Source organism: Drosophila montana, unplaced genomic scaffold (assembly GCF_035044405.1).
Source record: "Drosophila montana isolate Dmon_TW-CO22-7 unplaced genomic scaffold, ASM3504440v1 contig_3200_1, whole genome shotgun sequence".
In the NCBI taxonomy this organism is placed as follows: Eukaryota; Metazoa; Arthropoda; class Insecta; order Diptera; family Drosophilidae; genus Drosophila; species Drosophila montana.
This window is the reverse complement of record NW_026998080.1, coordinates 8,185,597-8,204,537: the sequence shown is the minus strand read 5'-3', so window position 1 is coordinate 8,204,537 and position 18,941 is coordinate 8,185,597. Positions and strand designations below refer to the sequence as shown.

At 40.8% G+C, this 18,941-nt stretch overlaps 1 protein-coding gene across 1 annotated transcript in view; it reads right to left on the bottom strand.

The window, feature by feature from the left end:
- sbb (scribbler) overlaps positions 1–17,704 on the bottom strand; it is a 103,529-nt gene extending 85,825 nt beyond the window's left edge. The window contains exon 1 of the mRNA XM_064687975.1: positions 17,121–17,704. The gene's annotated coding sequence lies outside the window, so the exon portion shown is untranslated. The remainder of the gene's footprint in view (positions 1–17,120) is intronic.
- Positions 17,705–18,941: the final 1,237 nt, after the last annotated feature.

Genomic DNA, 18,941 nt, shown 5'->3' with positions numbered 1-18,941 from the left:
CTGATGCATATCTAAAAGCATATTAAGAGTCTACAACAACAACAACTACGTATGCTTGGTAAGTGTGTAAAATGATCAGCAATGCAAGTGGCAAAATGCAGCCAAGAAGAGAGAGAGAGGGCAAACAGTGTGAAGAGAGAAAGAATGAGGAAGAGAGGGGCGAGATCCGAGACAGAATGGCAGGCAGGCAGCAGTCAGTTGTGTGGTTTGGACAAAGCGCCGGCAACAGCTTAAGCATATACACATACGTACACACACATGCATACAGAAATGTATGCCTGTATGTATGTATGTGCGCTGGACAGACAAAAGCTGGTGTGGAGTAGGGCAACGTGCCAGGCAAGACAACAACGGCATTAAGCATGCACAGCCAGAGCAGAGCAGAACAGTAACAGGATGAGAAGGAGGCGGAGCAGCATGGGGAGGGCTAACAACAGGGGGCTACAACAGGCAACAACGCACACACACACACACATATATAGGAGAACAGGGCGCGTCCGTGTCGCACATAAAACTGATTGCGGTGAACTATGCGAATGTTTTAAGTGTCTGCTAAAACACACACATACACACACAACACACACACACAGTATGTGCGTGCGGATTGGCAGAAACTTTTGTGTTTTTGCTGTAGCAGCAAAATTTACCAAAAGAGCAGGCAACAACAGGAAGTTGTGCCATGTAATGCAAAATCAAAGCAGCGGGCAATTTAATTGCGAATTTTAAGAGAAAATTGTCTGCTGGCAAACTTTTTTTTTTCAGTAGCTACAAAGCGTTGCCACACTTTTGGCAAAAATACTCCAGATTATCTACATAAATCTTAAGTCTCACAATTTACGCTCAAATTGAACAGTTGTAAGCCGCGGCACCCACGCAGCTGTTGCCAGAGGCCACGAACAACAACAACAACAACAGCAGTGCGCAATAATAAAACAATTCCATTCCACACATGTGTGTGTGCGTGTGTGTGTGTGTGCGTGTGTGTGTGTGTGCGTGTGTGTGTGTGTGCGTACAACCATTCCACTTGGTTGGGGCTCATTTCGGATTGTGCCATGCGCCGCGCCAGAAATAAAATCTATTGTCTGCCAAAAAGTTAACGCACTTTATTGCCATTGTGTTTGGCTGGATTGGCAGGGAGAGCGAAAGAGAGAGGGGAGGCTTTAGTATGTGAGCGTTGAGCAGCTTCAAGCAGCTCCAAAGCTCATTTGTCAAGTGAGCTTCGCAACTTTGCGGCAAAGGCGAAACAGAGCAGCAAGAAAGAAGCTCGAACAAGTAGGAGTGGGAGAATCGATGGGCCTGACTAGCAGATACCCTGTAACTAAACATCTTTTAATGGCTGTAAATTGTAATGAATGCGCAGCTTATTGGCTATACTCGATTTTAGGTATATTGAGGAAAAAATTTAAATTTGAATGATTCTGCAAGCTATTTATGTGAATCAATATACCCACTTTTACACATATCCCATGGGTACAGGGCATAAAAACGAAGACCAGGGCAGGCCAGGCCAAGCCAAGCAGCACAAAAATGTTGGCAATACAATATTTTGCCATTATGTCGAACAATAACAAGTCGACATAAGTAGATGCCGTCGCAGCAGAAGAAAAAGAAGTGGATGGAGAGGAAGATGGGCAATGAGAAGGCGAAGAAGGGAAGGCGGCAAGCTGAAGTAGCATACGAAGTCGGGGCAGCAGGGCAGCAGACCCAAGACCCAAGACCCAAAGCCCAAGCCAGCAACCAGCAACAAAGAGCAACAGCAAAAGCAGGCAAAGAGCCAAGCGAATAGCTGCCAATTTCAGGCTTAAGTGTTCTTTTGACCCAACCCCACCACCCCGCCGCACACACCGACAAACGTACGAAGATAATGATGGGCACAGACATTGGCACAAGGGAGCGCACAGGCGGAGGAGGAGCAGAGCAAAGAGTAACGACGCATATGAAATTTAATACCACTTCACCTTTTTTTTGCTCTTCTTCTCCCGTTTGTTTTTTTTTTTTCGTGCAGAGTAACTGCGACGGCATCCGGCGCTCAGTTCTCCCCACACACACGCTGCCCCCCGCTTCCTCCCCCTCTCTCGCGTCTTACTGTTCACATTCAAGCAGATTGAGCGCTTTATTAAGCGCATTTAAAAATTATAAAGACGCATAATAAAATATGCGTTTGGGTGAGTGTGTGTGTGTGTATGTGTGTGTGTTTGCGCGAGTGTGTAAAAGAGAAGAGTTATGCAGGGTAAAAGCTGTGAAAAGTTAACGGCTGAAAAATGCGGCCATTTCCCAACATGCCAAAAAGGAAACAAACAAAATGCGCTCGAAATTGAGCCAGGAATTAATGAAAAAGAAAAAAAAGAAGCAACAAGAAAAAAATATTTGTATGTATTTCGCATGAGCGGGCACAAACAATTTTCAAAACGACATGATTTTTCACTGAGCTGACGATGGGGCGGGCAGGGAGTGAGCGGCAGGGCGGCGCAGCAACAGCAGGGGATTTGAATTGAAAAAGAAACTCAAACTCAACACAACAGCGCGCAAGCAACAAGAAGCAGACAAAGAACAAGAACGAAGCAAGGAATTTTTTTTTTCTCTTTTTGTTTGTAGTTGTAGTTGTTGCTGTTTCATAGCGAGTGAACGTGGCATGAATAGCAGCAGCAACAGAAAGAAAAAAAAAACTAAAATAAAAGCAAGAGAGAAAAATTAATATTAAACAAAAAGTGTATTGCATGCCAGCGGGGTGGCAAGGGGGATGTCAGACAACGGCAAACTTTTGAACGAACAGCAGCCAAGCAAAAGGAGCGCACAGAGCTTTAAGAGAACGGGCAGAGGCAGAGTGCGGGCACACTGCAGTTGTAGTTGTTATAGCTACAGCAGCAGCGATTAGGGCGCCCTTGGCTGCGGCGCTGAACGAAACAACTGTCGACCTGTCGACTTGTATCTGCTGTGCTGCACTCTCTCTGCGGTCCCCCTCCTCTCGCTGCTGTAAGAGCGCAGTGGAGTTGCTTAACTCCGGTGGCTGGTTATTCGGTCTCTGGTAAGCTGCGGCTTAGCGCAAAATAAAGCACAACAAAAGCAAAATGCAAGCGAGCAAAGTTTTAAAATGCCATAAAAAGGCATTAAACAGACAGCACCGACAGCGGCAGAGGCAGAGGCAGGGGCAGGGGCAGCGACAGAGGCAGAGACTACAGCAGCGTAATGCGAGTGTGAAACTTGACGAAGCTCATTACCTATACATACACACACATATAAAAGAGAGATATACCCGTAATATAATTTATGCCACACTTCAAACGCCTGCCTGACAGCAAGCAGTGCGCGCTGTTCCACCTTCTGCCTCCTCCCCCTGCCTAGATAAGCTGTTTGTTTTAATTAAGCCGCCAGCAAAGCTGTAAAGCAAATCGAAGCGGAAACATTTTCAGCACCATTAAAAATGCATTATAAATACCACGAATGAGGGACTGCTGGGCAGGGGGTTACATTTTATTTTCATGTTATATTTTTTTTTTCGGGTAAACGACGTGTAAATGTGCATAAAATGTATGCCGCATGTATAGGTGTGTGTGTGTGTGATTAATTGCACGACAGCACACATACCTGGTGGAAGGGGGTCGGGGGGGTTGCAACTGTGCAGCTAAGTAAATTTCAACAAATTGCAACGACTTGAGATTCGTTGCGGACAACAAAATCAAAATGAAATCAACATAAAATTACCAAAACGGCAGCAACAAAGGCGGATGACGAGATACAGACGAGATACAACAAAAAGATACGATGAAGAGAAAAAAATCCCTGTAGAGGAGAACGTGAGCCGGCACGCAGCTCACGATAAGTTGCAGAATTTGATCTGCAATCATATTATGCCCTGTGCAAGGGATATTTTCATTTAATTATTTCCTTGGTTAAGAGAAGATTAAGCTAAAATATGCTAAGAGAAGCTCTGAACTGGAGCGGATTTTGTGGTTCCAGCTGTGAACCGTTTAGCTATGCAGTTCACAGCGCCAAAGAATCTGCGTTCACGCGACGATCGCTAATTTCAAATGTTGCTCGCTGCCGTCTGCTAAGTGGCCGCGTCCATAAACTGACTGCATAATGATGTTGCGGCCGTCGACAACTGCAACAGCAAAAACAACCACAACAACAACAACAACAACTGGTACAACGACTGCTGTGGCAGGCACATGCACATATTTCACTCACAGCGACGCGGCGCAGTTCGGAGCCTCGTTGCAAGGCATTTGAAAAATTGCAATTGAAACTAATTCGGTTAAGTGCAAGAGACAGGCGAAGAGCACGGGGGCGAGCGGAGCGAGCAAACTCCAAGAGTCAACTGGTTCATAATTCATGAGAGTTCCCGCTGTGAAACAAGTTGCAGCAGCAAATTTTCTCAGCTGCAAAAAAAACAACTACAGAAGAGTAAAAGAGAGAGAGACTGTGTGTAAAGAGGGGGGAGAGGCGGGGAGTGCACTGTTGTGCGTCTGTGCAAAATTAACACCGTGACTTGCAATCAGCTCAGTTGTCATTATTTTTATTAATTTAAATCTCCGTTTACAGGCAACTCAACCAGTTAAGCATTTGCGTGTGCCGCCAACTAACCCCCCGCCCCGCCCCGCCCCGCATCATACCGCTCCCTCGCCAATTCCCGTTTCGGGCTGCAATTTTTCCGCTTGACTAAGTTTATTAGCGCGACAATTTTATTGATTTTTTTTTTCTGCTAGTTTCCTTTTTTTTTGTTTTTTTTTTTTTACTTGTGCGCGACAAATTTGTTATAGCAAATAATTGCAGTAAAAATTTGCCGACTGTTTTACAGTTATTTACTAGATTTTTTTTCGCTTTTGCGCTTTTTAACAGGCTTAAACAGTTGCTGCGATTTTAAGTGCTTACCTAATGAAGCTCAAATGTGAGGGTATTAAAAAATAAACACACGGCTCTGCATGTCTAATTACAAATGCAATCAATTTGTTCGCGTATTTGCATAGTTATTAAGGCAACAAAAAAATAACGCTGGTAAAGCAAAATAAATGAAGATCAAAGCTTTTGCAGCTTTTCGCGTTAAGCGGATTTCGTGGCAGCTCTTTATAACTGTCATACTCAATGGTCACGCGCTCTCTTCACCGCTTGCCTAATACATGAGAGCGCAACGAAGAGCTTATGTTAATTTGCATGTCTGAACTTTAAGCAAGAAACTTAATTGCATTCGCAATTGCGTAAGCTGCCAGCGCAATGTGCGCTCTTTGAACTTTGAACAGCTTAAACTAATTTCCCCTTACGTGCGCTCATGATCCAAAAGCAGAGTATATTTCCCCATTGCTAATCTGTCAATCAACACTCTTTAAAAATCTTGCACATTTGCAGAATTTGTGTGTGTGTGTGTGTGTGTGCACGTTTGATTGTTTGCTCTGGGTAAATTTTGTCTGTTCTCATAAAACAAGAGTAAGCGCAAAATATAATCAGAAAATATTTGCACAACTTATTTGTGGGGCTGGTAATATTTTTATTTTTTTATTTTTGTATTCCTTAGCCGCAATGCGCTGTGTAAATACAATAAATACTTGACTTTAAAGTAAGAAGAAAAAATAAAAACAAATAAAAAACAAAGCAGCAGCGCTGCAATTGGCAAACAAAAACTGCAGGCAATAACAAAACGGGGAAAAAAGAGCAACAAAAACAACTGCCAAATGGGGGGCAACAACAAAGGAGCACGAGGTGTCTGTTTTCACAGCCTTTTTGGCATTGTGTGTGTGTGTATGTGTGTGTGTGCTTTGCCTTCTCTTTGCTGTATTTCTGTTGTTGCTGCTGCTGCTTCTTCTTCTTCTTCTTGTTTGCCCAGCCAAGCGGCGCGGGCGTCGCTTTGTAGCCCCAAGTGTTGCCTTTTGGTTCTCACTCTCTTTAAGGCTTAGCTAATTTGCTTGGCGAGCCAATTGAGACTGGCGGACGGCTGCACAAAGCGCAACAAGCAACAACAAAAAGCAACAAAAAAAAAAGCCGTTTCGCAATTTTCAATTGTGCACGTCAAAGTGTTAAAACGGCACGCGATTTATTGCACATGCCGTTGTAAATGTATGTGCTCGTGTGTGTGTGTGTTTGCTTCTGAGTGCTTTTTCAGTAGCCGCCGCTGCTGCTGCTGCGTCTTAGATGCGCTTAATTAGACAGCAGCGTTGACGTCGACAGAGACTGAGACAGAGAAACCAACGCCAACGCCAACGCTTAGCTTTATTGATTTACGGCCAGCAATCAAGGGTGAAATTGACTTTTACCAACACCACACACAGACCCCCCCCCCTCCTCCTCCCCTTTACCTTCTCCACCACAAACAGCAGCGAGGCGTGTAAATATTTGTTGTGCTTAAAATATGCAACGGTTGTTGTGCCTGTATATGTGTAAATGTGTGTGTGCGTGCTGGCAGGCGCGCCTGCATTTCATTTACGCTTCATTCGAATTTTCTTTTAACAACTTTGTCATGATTTATAAGCGGCTCATTAATCTCACAAGTTGTTTAAATTAAACTCGCACTCACTGAGTGTGAGTCTGTGTGTGTGACAGAGATGGATAAAAATGAAATCAAACTGCTGCCATAAATAATCGCAAAATGCGTTGTCAATTGAGTTGCCAAGCGGACAACAGACTTGGCTTTGGAATTTCAAGCCAGTTTCAGAGTCTATGCAAGAGAGCCGCTCGAGGAGTTTCGTTCAAATAACTGGCGACTTAAGCAGTAGCGAGCAAAGTCGTAAAGTACTTTCTCTCCCACTCACACACACACGCTCTCTTTCCAAAGTGCAGCTCTTCATTTAATTGACTTCACTCAACATCAGCTGATTTCCCTTAAGCTTAACAGCTTACCAGCTTACGGCATAATTACACACTGCTCTTGAGCCATAAGCCAAAATATCAAATTACTGCACTCAAGTAATACACAGGAATCAACACATGCTCTTAATCCCTTCTGAGCTTTATGTTCAGCCCTCGCTTAAGACTTGTTGGGCCACACAAGAGACTTGAGTCGTGCCAGTTGTCAGGCTTCTCTTGCCCCCTCCCCCCCCCCCCCCCCCCCCCCCCTTTCGTTGTTATCAACGCTCAAGCAGCTCAACATCTGACCAGCAATAGAGAACCGAACTTTAAATGCAACTAAATTGTGTGTAGCCCCCACACTTGGAATTGTTGTTGTTCGTTTTCGAATTGGGTCTCATAAATTACGGCAATTATGTTAATGCACCCAGTCGCAGCCGCTCTGTGAGAAACCGCAGCATCGAGTTGAATGTCCATATTAAGCAATTTGCAAAAAAAAAATAAATACAAATAAAGAGAAAAATACCCTGAGGCCTTTTGCATACACGTACACAATTATCACGCAAATGCCCATAGTAATAATAATGATAATCATATAAGCTAATCATTATAATGATAATCATGCAAATAATTGCAAACAATTGGCAATTTAAGCAAATTGCACAATGCCAAATGCATTCAAATTAAATAATTTGCAAGACTAACCCCAAGCACCCCTCCTTCCCTAACCCTACTGTGTCTTCTTCTCAAAAAATTAAAATTAAAAAAATATCATAAATCGCAGCAGCAGCGAATTCATTAAACAAAAAAACATATAAAAAGTGGCTACATAAAAAATTCATAAGAAAACACATAAATACAGGCAAAAACATAAAATAATATGGCATAATCTTTTTATGGCCATAAAGCTTAAGGCGAATTCATGTGGCCAAGCGAGGGGGGATTAATGAGGGTCACTTCAAGCAAACGTTGGCTAAAGGGTAGATTAACTTATACGAGTTATACGAGATACATATTTAGTGTCTAACGCCTCATTAAAGCATTGTTAACGCAAGGTTAGGATGAAGTGCTTAACATGTATTAAAAATTTCCTCTTAATTATTTGACAAACTTTCTTTTAAGAGCGTGAATTGCAGAAAAAATACACAGCTTTTAAGCTGATCATATCACTCTTTTATAGGGCATGCCAAAGTCGAGTCACTTTGCGCTCTCTTTTTCTCTTCTTGCCTTCCGCTGGTTTATTTACATTCAGCGGCCTCTCAAGCAGCGGCCGCATAAAATCAACAAAACTGGCGAGTTTCATTTGCGTGGCGGGGTAGCTAAGCCACCAAATAAAGTACCATAAAAGATATCAAAATAAATATGCGAAAACAGCAGCAGCCGCAGCAGCAGCGCCGCAGTCAGCGTCGCAGTCAGCGCCTGGCCGTAAAAGCTTTGCTCGGTAGCAGCGGAGCACAGCGGGCGCTCTCGTATACTTGTTGTTGCAGCAGCAAGAAATAAAAACACCAAAAAAAAAAAAAGGTGCTTAGCTCGGTATTTAGCCGAAGCCGCAGTCAAAGGAGACAAAGCAAAAAGTCGCCGTCACTCAAAGCCGCAAAGAGAGCGGGCAAACAGTTAGACAAAGCTAAGAGAGCGGGTGGAAGGAAGGAAGGAAGGAAGGAAGGGAGCGCGCGAGCAGATGCTTTTGCTGCTTGATTTGAAAAGCACGCTTCGCTTGATGAACTATGCCGAGTCTTGAGCCCCCGCGACCTCCGCAGCGCGCCACGCCCAGTCGCACAAAAGAAACAAAAAAACAATATACATATACATATACATATATACATTAAACAGACAGCGCCGTTTGTCAGTTGATGATGCTACAATATCAACAACAACAACAACGGCAACTGGGCAAACGACAATAAAGCATACAACAAAATAAATATGCAATAACAAAAGAGCGAAAGAGCCGCAAAAGCCGCTGGCAAAATAAACAAACAGCGTGAATTTTATGAGATACACGAAAAAGCCAACGTCGTTTACATATACACATACACATACACATACAGCTACAGATACAGCTACAGCTACAGATACATATGTATCTAATGGATACATTTTTATGAGTCTTGTTCATTTGGTGTTTGCGCACGTTAACAAACCAAAAAAAAAAATAACAAAATAAATACACATCACTGTAAAATCAATCGTTAGCGAGTTTTTGGCCCAAATGTGGAGCCCCCCCTCCCACAAAAATATATTTGTATTTATGCAAGGCGCCAGCAGTCAGGGTTTTGATAGAATAAACTTTTTGTAAAACCAAAAAACCACTCTCGCTATAGACTTTTGTTAATAAAGCAATTATAACAGCGCTTGGGAATTTGTTTACGCTAATAGATACACACACACGTATATATATCTGAAAGATTGCTCTTGAATCAGAACGCTTCGTTTTCGGTTGTTAATGCTTGTTTGTAGAAGACTTTTTCGTAAGATTAATGAGCTTAATAAACTATAGTTAAAGATAAATAATTTTTGTTGAAAAATCTTGTTTAAAATTCTGAAGAATTCGAATTAACTGACAGATTCAATCTTTCAGCGAACATTTATGACTGCTTTTAATGATAATCAATTTTTTTCAATACATTTCCATATTCCTGTAAACTAGCTTAGTTTAGTTCACATAGATCTTACAGTGAACTTACATTTGCATGTTATCTTAAGTTGCAGCAGACTGTAAAGCATATGATATTTAATTTCCTTTACATTTACTAGTTAACATGGGCTTAACAGAATTAAGTCCCACTAGAGCTGCAACATGTTCTAAAGCAAATGTTATCTAATTTCCGAAAGAGTCACCATTTAACATAGGCTTAACATCATTAAAGCCCACTAGATCATCTATTGCTTGTTGCTGCAGCTTTCTGTAAAGCAAATGTTATCTACTTTCCTTAACAGCCACTTTTGAACATAGAATTAACATAATAAAAAAGCCCACCAGAGCATCTGTTCTTCGATGTGAAAAACCTAACATTTGCCATCACATTTTGCTTATTTCTTTGGTTATATTTTTTCTTTTTTTTGATTACGCTGCTAAATTAAATTTAGCGCATGGCGTTTGCGTGCTGCTATTTCTGGCCTCAAATGACGGCGCGTGTAGCGATCACAATTTAGATACAGATGTATAAAGATACAGCATACGCATACACACATCAAAATATATGTATGTGTGTGTTAGCAACGCACATTTTGGCATTTATCCAGAAACGCGATTAGATGCGTATAAAGATCTATGTGAATGATCGCCATTTGAAAGCGTTCGTCAATTAGCAATGAAATATATAGTATAATATGCTGAAGAATTTCACAAAGAGCTGAAAGATCTTTAAATCGTTCGCACAACATTTGCGTATATATATTCAAATTTTTGTCTAGAGAATAAGAGTGTTGAGATATTTATTCAAACAGTTATTAGATCATGTTCCGGTTTTGTTATAAACATTACACAAATAACTTCTTGGTTAGCCGATTGAAAATCCACCTCTCACTTGCGTAAAATGGGTGGAAATTGTAATGCACAACGCCTCGCTCTGTCATGCGCTTGACAAATTGCATGATTTAATTATGTGCATAGCGTAAAGAATTTATTGCAATCTATTTATTTGCAATTATGAAATATTTGCATTTCGCATAACCACAGAGCGTGCGCTATTTGAATAATTACGCTTTTTCATTATTTTAATGGTATTTTCGTTGCCCCTCTATACACTATAAAGGGGGTATTACAAATTTGCTATGACATGTGTAAAGCATAGAAGTCCATGATATATATGTATATATACTAGATAACCATCTATAGACGATCTGATATAGTCATGTCCGTCTGTCCGTATATCCGTCTATCTGTCCGTCGTTCCTCTGTCTGTTGCTATGCGAACTATTCTCTCAGTTTTAAAGATATTCTTTTGATACTTTGGTTTACATAAGTTTACAGTACATAAGTTGGAATTGGCCGGATCTAAGCACTATATCATATAGCTCTCATAGGAAGCATCTGTCGAAAAGATATATAGAAAGCTTTCTTTTTTATCAAGCTATCTTACCCAAACTCGGCATTTATATCTTTCACTCTCTCTCTCTCTCTCTCTTCGTATTCATGTAAAATCTAATCAACTACGGACCACTATATCATAATGCTGCTACTAGGAACGATCGGTCGAAAAGTAGGTATGCAAAATGTTTCCATATTTCCATATTTTCATCAAACTCAAACTCATTTACGAGCTTTGCTCTTCTTAAATGTCGCAAGTGTATTGAATATTCGTTGTGCCAAAGATATCATTACTGTCTCGTTTTGTTTAATTTGTTATTTTTTTCTGCTGTCTGTATTGATTGCTTATCAGCAATTGTTTGCATTTCATTTTGAATTTGTTGCTGTCAGAGATATATGCGAAAATAAATATTAATTACATTTATCGGTTTTATATTTTGTGTGTGATTCGTTTTTTTCCTTTTTAGTCTGTTGCAATATTTACACGTTATAATTAATTGTTTTTATTTACGCACATTTTATGCCGCCAATAATGAATTAGTGGCTATCAAATGCCCCCTTCTCCCCCCCCCCCCCCTCCGTGCAGTTTGGCACTTAAATTGAGTTATCTGCGCTTTAAAAGTTAACAACAAATTCAACTTGTTTCAAATGTGGCGAGTTGCGGTTTTTTTGGACAGCTTTCATTTCGCTTTTGTGTTTTTTAATGCGCCCACACACACTTTTAGTATGCAAATGTGGAGCTTAGCGGCCTTTTTGTATCTATAGCTGTCTTTGTATCTGTATCTGTATCTGTATCTGTATCTGTATCTGTTGCTCGCTCTTTGTAGCTGGGCAGCATTAATTAATTATCAAATCAAGCAATTTACATCTGTGAGTGTGCGCTGACATTGGTTGTGTATGGCTTGTGTATCTTAAAGATACGCGCCACAAACTTAAAGTCAATTTTCGCATTGACTTTTCGAAATACAAACAAAAAACGAGAGTGCACTGGCGCAGGGTATCAGATACCCTCTAAAAAGCTGCGAAATATTTTTGCCTTTTCTTTGCTCCAATTTTCATGGAAAACTCACTTTTCAGAAGACTTTTAGGACTAAGCATTTACCAAAAATGAGAAACGTATCTGTGTATCTATATCGAATTTGTTAAAAGGCTATTCAAGAGTAGATATAATACACAATATATATATATATAATGAATAAAAACCAATGTAGCTAGTTATTAAACTAAAAGAAGATCGATTCCTACATATATTTATTGGCTGTCTAACTCTGTCATTTGCACAACAACAATATGCCCTCTTTTTGTACATATTCTCGATAGTTACAGGGTATTAGAAAACCTCATCACAATCAATTTAGCTCCGCTGCGCCTCGTCGCTTCTTGTCGCTGGGAATTGACTTTTTGCAGCTTTTGTTGTTGTTGTTGTTGTTGCTTGGCCCACATTATCTAGTGAACGTTGAACGCTTTCGTGCCTCTGTTGTTGTTGTTGTTGTTGTTTTTCTTCAGTTTTTTTTTTTTTTTGTTGTCTACATGTGTTTAGCGTGTTCAGAAATTTGCTTTTTTAATGACGCTCTTGTTGATTGCGGCTTGTTTGTTTTTACTAAACCCGCCATATCATGTTCCACGCACCCCACACACCCTTCCCCACCCCTACCCCTACCCCTTCCTTTGCCCCTCCCTCAGTTAAACGTTCAGTCGGCCTTTAACATTCGTTTATTATGAAATGTTGTACAAATCTTTGCGTACAAATTCGCATATAAAATTTTTAATGTTCAATTTATTATCTGTTGCTTGATTTGTGTTTTATTATTATTATTTTTGTTTTTTATTTTTTTTTTGATTGTTTTAAATGGAAAAATTTGCAATGACTTGTCATCAAGCCGAACAATTTGAAATTGTTATTGATTAGACGCAATTAAAATGGATGCTTTGTATAAATAAAACACTTGGCCGCAAATTAGAACGCTTTGGTTCAGAGGTTATTTTAATTTGCAAAAGGAATTTGCAATTTCCAGAAGCTCGACTTTTTAGTATAGTCAATTAATGAATATTGTATGCAAAAGGTCATCAAAAATATAGTTTGGTAAAATAAAAGTTTTAGCAAATTCATAGAAAAAACCTATTCTACTTTCTAGACAATTCCTCGAACTTCTTAGCTGGCCGAGAATTTTCTCTCTTAACGTACAAGGTAAAGAATAAATTTTTCTTGTTTTTTAATACCTGAATCTTTCAGTTAGCTTTCAATCTAATTTTGAATACAATCAATGAATATATTTAGTATACAAAAATCGTAAGAATATATAACTCCCCAATAAAAACACTTAATCTTATACTTCATAGATAACAGATTATTATACCTTCTAGGCAAATCAAGTTTCCATAACTTCTTATATTGCCTGGCAAACATTTTACCATACAAGAAAAATCGTCTTTAATCTACTTTTAAATACAATAAAACATAAAATAATACCTTTATCTTATATATGGACAAAAGTCATTTCTACTTTCTAGTCAATTCTTGTTTCTTCTCCCCAGCAAACATTTTAACATAGAAGAATAACAATAACTTTTGTTGCTTCATTTTTAATCCCTCCTGCTTAGTTCCCGATCTACATCTTTATAAATACTCCTACATCATCTCTTCCCCCCAACTTCATTCAAATCACAAGTCTTCAAATATTCCCTCAAACGTTTAACATCATTTTTATAGCATAAACATTTAACAGTAGCTTAATATTATATTTATTATTCAATTGTACGCTCATTTATAATCGTAGTCATCAATTTCTTCTTCTTCTTCTTTCAGCTCTTATTATCTGTTTTATAGTTTTACACAATTGAAATTTGTGCTGCAAGCTGAAAAGTTCGCAGTCAATTTGCATGGGCGTATTGAAACGAGCGAAACGAACAAAAGGCGTTTGTCACTGTCAGACATTTATGAGAATTGAACAAATCAATTTGCTTTAATCGTGTCGCCGAGGCGGGGCCCTGACAAATGGCCCAACTAAGTGACTGCAACAACTGTGTGACTGTGACTGGTTTATTATGGAGCATTACCGGGAGCAATACGAGTGGCATTTGCAACAATTTTAAGAGCCATTCAGGTTGAGGGAAAATTAAATTGTGGCTTAAATTCAATTGTTGCGCGCTTTTATTAACTGTTTTTATGCTTTGTTAACAGAACGAAGCAATTCGAACAGCTCTCATGTTAAGCTAAAGAGCTTAACAGCGTATTAATGTTAGTGTAACAGAGTTCAATTTACATTGAAGCTGTTAGACTGTTAATAAAGTGCAGCAACGGAAACTGTTTCATGAAATGCATACGAATATGTATATTTTATGTTAACTTAAGCTTAACAGCTTTAGATTAACATTTGGTTCGATATGCTGTTGACTAAGAGCAGAAGCAAAAAAGCAACAGAAACTCATCAAAGCAATGTCATGTTATATGGTTAATGTTAATGTTAACTTGAGCTTAACAGCATTAAGCTAACGTATTGTGTATTCTAATGTTAATTAGGGACAGAAACAACAGCAAAAAGAAACTCATCAAAGCAATGATTTGGCAGCAACCAAGTCTTTAACTAAATATAATTATATGTGTGTGTGTATGCATGCATGTGTGTGTGAGTGTATGTGTGCATGGAATGTTTTGTCAGGCAATTGACACATTTGTAGCGTTGAAATTGTTATCGTCTCGAGGCGCAGAACGGTGGCAAATGCCAAACAACCAACAACAACAGCAACAACAAAGCCAATTACACTTTGCAGAAAAAAAAGGCAAAAGCTCCCAACGCGCCAACTAAAAGTCAGTTAACGTGTGTGTGTGTGCGAGCGTGTGTGTGTGTGTGTGTGTATCTTGTACAAGTCTTGCCTGCTGCTGTTGTTTTTGTTGTTATTGTTGCTGCGAGCAACTTTTACCAGCGTTGCCAGCGACTCCGACAGTGTGACAAATTATTATGTGTGCTTGTATATGTGTATAAATGTGTCTGTGTGTGTGTGTGTGTGTGTGTAATACATGCATATGGGGCATAGGCAGCAGGCAGGCAGCTTTGGCCTGCCTGTCGCTGGCGGCGCTGCTGGTGCTAATGACCGTAACTAAGTTGGCGTCACGATTGTGCGCGCCACTGCCAGCTAGCCTCCCCCCTCCCCCCCTCTGCAGTACTACAACAGAACCCCCCTCCCCCCCTGCCTGACACTTGTGTTGCTTTTGTTTTTGGCTTTTGCGGTTGCTCAGCTGCCTGGCCCGGCTTGGCTCTGCTTGGTTTGGCTTGGGCCGGCGCGGCGCGGCGCGGCGCGGCGCGGCGCTGTTGCCCATTTGTGTAAAGCATTTTTAATGTTATGACCGAGAGAGCGCGTCTAATAGACGCTTAATTGTGCGGCTGCTGCTCTGGCTGCGGCTGCGGCTGCTGTATCTATCGGTTGTATCTGTCGCTGTATCTGTATCTGTATCGGCATCTGTATCCGATGACTGGCTGTCGTTGTCGTTGTCGTTGTTGTTCTCTTTCATTATGTATGTTTACAAAGCGTTTAACGCAGTTCGTTGGCTTAATTGTGGGACGGCGTAGGGAAAACAAAAAAGCGGCGCATCTGTCAGATACATTTCAATAAAGATGCAAAAGGCAATTTCCGGCCTTTTAAAGGGATTGTTCAGGTTGTGAATTAGGTGTTGATTGTAGAAGGTGCACATTATGCAACATTTAACCTGTTATATTATGGCTTTAAAGCAACAACTTTACGAAGATACAGATAAAGATACAGATACATCACATATAATTTCATTCATGTCATAAATTGTTTGCTGATAATTATAATTCAAATCTCAACAGTTTTTAGTTTTAACTCCTAAAAGAGTGCTACTTAATTGCAATATTTCGGATTAATTCTTGGAAAATGAATAAACTTAATTTAACTTTATTATGTCTCAAATGCAAACACATACAACTTTACCGTGCTTGGCCTTCGAATTACGCATATGTCATTAAGAAAATAAATGTCTTTATCATAAGCACAAACGCCACCTGCTATACACGCACACACACCCACACACACACGGGCTTACTTAAAATTTCATAATTTCAACTAAATGCAAAACACGCCCAAGCAAAAACTTATCAAAGCAAAGCAACAAAAACAACACAAACAAAAACACGCAACGCAGCAGAAGCCAATTCCCTGCAAGTGCAAGTGAGCTAGAACACGGCAGATATATATGGAGAGTGGAAGAGTGAGCGAGAGAGAGAGGAGTATCTGAGCGAGAGAGACTAACGCGGCGCCCAAAAGGGGGAGCCGCAGCTACGTGCGCTTGGGCCTCCCCTCTCTCTCTCTCTCTCTCTCTCACTCCTGCTCCAGCTCCAGCTCTCTGTACAACTGCTGCACTGTTTGTTTATCGTTCGCCTTTCGGTCGCTTCGTCGTTTGGTCGCTTCGGCGTTCGGTCGGTCGCTTCGTACTCCCCAACATGGCCGACATGACTGCTCTGCGCGCCGCAGGCTTCATTAGGCAGCGTGATTCCTTTTTCATTTGTATTTATGCATGTATTTGCTGTGTTCGTCCCTTTTGTTTGTCGACGACGCCCCTTTTATGGGAATTTCTCTCATTGTGCGTGTGTGTGTGTCTATGTGTGTGCGTGCGCGTGCACTTTAAATTCGTAATAATAAAAACTCAATGAGCCGTCATTTGCTTGTCACTGCCGCGTCTGAATGCACAATCACACACACACATACATATATATAAAGAAGCCCCGAGTGAAGAATATAATTCCCCTAGTATTTAAAGAGCAAACTTCCCACGTTAAATAACGGAAAGCAACAATTTAAATCGTCAGTCATAAATCTCAAAATGGCAATATTTTTGACATGCTTTTAGCATGTTTATACATATTTATGGCCAAATTGCTGCGCAGCCGCCTGTCAATTTCTAATCGCTGGCGGGTGTGAGGGGGTCAAGCAAACAAAAACCCATTTAATTACAAATCGGCTTAAATTGAAACACCTTAATTGGCATTAACTTCAGGCAACAAAAAAAAGACAGAAACAAAAAAAATATGCGCCTCGCAGCAGCAGCAGCAGCAAGCGGCAATTAATCAAACTGGAAATCAATTTACTCTTTCGCCCGCTCTCGCTCTGCCGCACGCAACCAACTATCTCGCTTGCGCACAGCAGAAACGTGAGGCGGCGGGAGGCCGTCTTTTGGGATTTATAGCATGCCACATTAAACAAATATACACATGTACACACACACAGCCAGGCTCACACATGCATACACATTCATACATAAATATATATGAGAAGTGTTTGGTTAGGTTTGCTTACTTGCCTTTTTATAAATCCAAAATAATCGCAATTTCTGCTGTTGATATGCTCGTTCCTGCTTCATAGACGACAGCATGCAGTCGTTGTTGTTGCTGTTGTTGTTGTTGTTTTTTGTTTAGTTTTTGTTGGCGGCGGCGTTGGGGGAGAGTGAGAGTGGTGAGTGGTTGGGTGAGTGTGTGGTGGGGAGCAAGGTGCGAACGAGGATTTTCGTTGCCTGCTGGCTTGCTCGCGCAGCGACCCTTGCACTCGCGTGCGACAGAGACCGAGCGTGAGTGAGTGAGTGAAGCGTGCGGCCCGCAAAGTGAGCAGCGATTTTTAGGTAGTAATAATCCACAAAAGAAACGCCGACGCCGACGACGACGACGTTGCTGCTGCTGCACACAGGAAATGTAAATCCAAAAATTTTCGTTGTAGGCAGAGCTTTCCTTTTCACGTCGTAGTTGTTGTTGTTGTTGTTGTTGTTGTAGCCAATCTCAAGAATTATTTGCCATTTATGTAAGCGCAAGAGCGAGAAGAGTAGAGATTGCGCACACTCTTTTACTTTTTGCTGTTATTACTTTTTTTATTTGACAAATATGCTGCTGGCAAATTTTCTTGTTTTTTTTTTCACTGCATGAACTTTTTTATGAGGTTAGTTGTTTTCTTTTTTTTTTTTCTACAAATACAAAAACGGCACTTTGTGTGAGAGCGAGAGCGCGCGACGCGGCGTGTTTGTGTGTGTATGTTTGGAGCGCATACACACACATACACATGTAGAGCTCGAAGTAAAAAATGCACGGGGGAGTTAGTTTTACAACAAAATGACCGACCGAACGACAAACAGACAGACCGACCGAGCGACCGACCCGACGCACGCGCGCAGACGTCACAATTAGTGAGAGCGACTAAGCGACCAGCGACGAACGTTTGTCGGCGTTCTTTTACCGCAATGTTTGTGCGAAACATAAAAAAAAACCTCGCACATACATACATACAGCTATACGTGCGCATACATGTATGCGTCGCATTTATAAACACACAAACATTTGCCTTAACGCCAACAACGTCGCTGCGACGCTTCTGCTGCCCAACATTGTTGCTATAACCGAAAAAAAAAATAAAAACTGTCGCTCAGTGCAGTCGTAGAAGCGAGAGCGACAGAGAGAGAGAGCGAGAGAGACGCACACATACAGATGCACTGCTCATGCGAGAGAAGACGACGAGCGCGCTGTATAGAAATTTTATTCCGGTATTATACGGCTGCTGTGGTTGTAGTTGTTGTTGTTGGTGGCAACATATTGCCACTGCCTTTTTGGCCGTTTTACTACTATTGCGGCGAGTGCTTACTACTTTTTTGTTCGCTTCAGTATTGCTGTATGGTAGTATATATATGTTTGTGTGCTTGTGTAGCTTTGCTTGTATGTCAGCGACTACTGATGATGATGATTACGCTGCTCTTTTCACACATACACATATATACACACACACGCACGCACGCATAACAGTCAAGCCCAAGTGGGTAATTTGTTTTATGAGTAGCGGCGGCAAATAGCACTTGTGCATTGTTGTTGTTGTTGTTGTTGCTGTTTCTTGTGAATGACAGACAGCCAACGAGTAATAATTTTTAATGCGTTTTTGGCATTTCTACACTGCTGCTGGTTAATTGCTTAAAAGACTCATACAAACACACAAACATACACCGAGAAACGCACAAGGCGAGAAACGCACTGCGACGCACACGGACTAGAGGAGGCAAAGACGAGCGACAATTTTTTTTCAACACTTCTTTTGTGTTGCTTGAATAATTTATTGCACACACACACACATATACACATATGAGCACTTT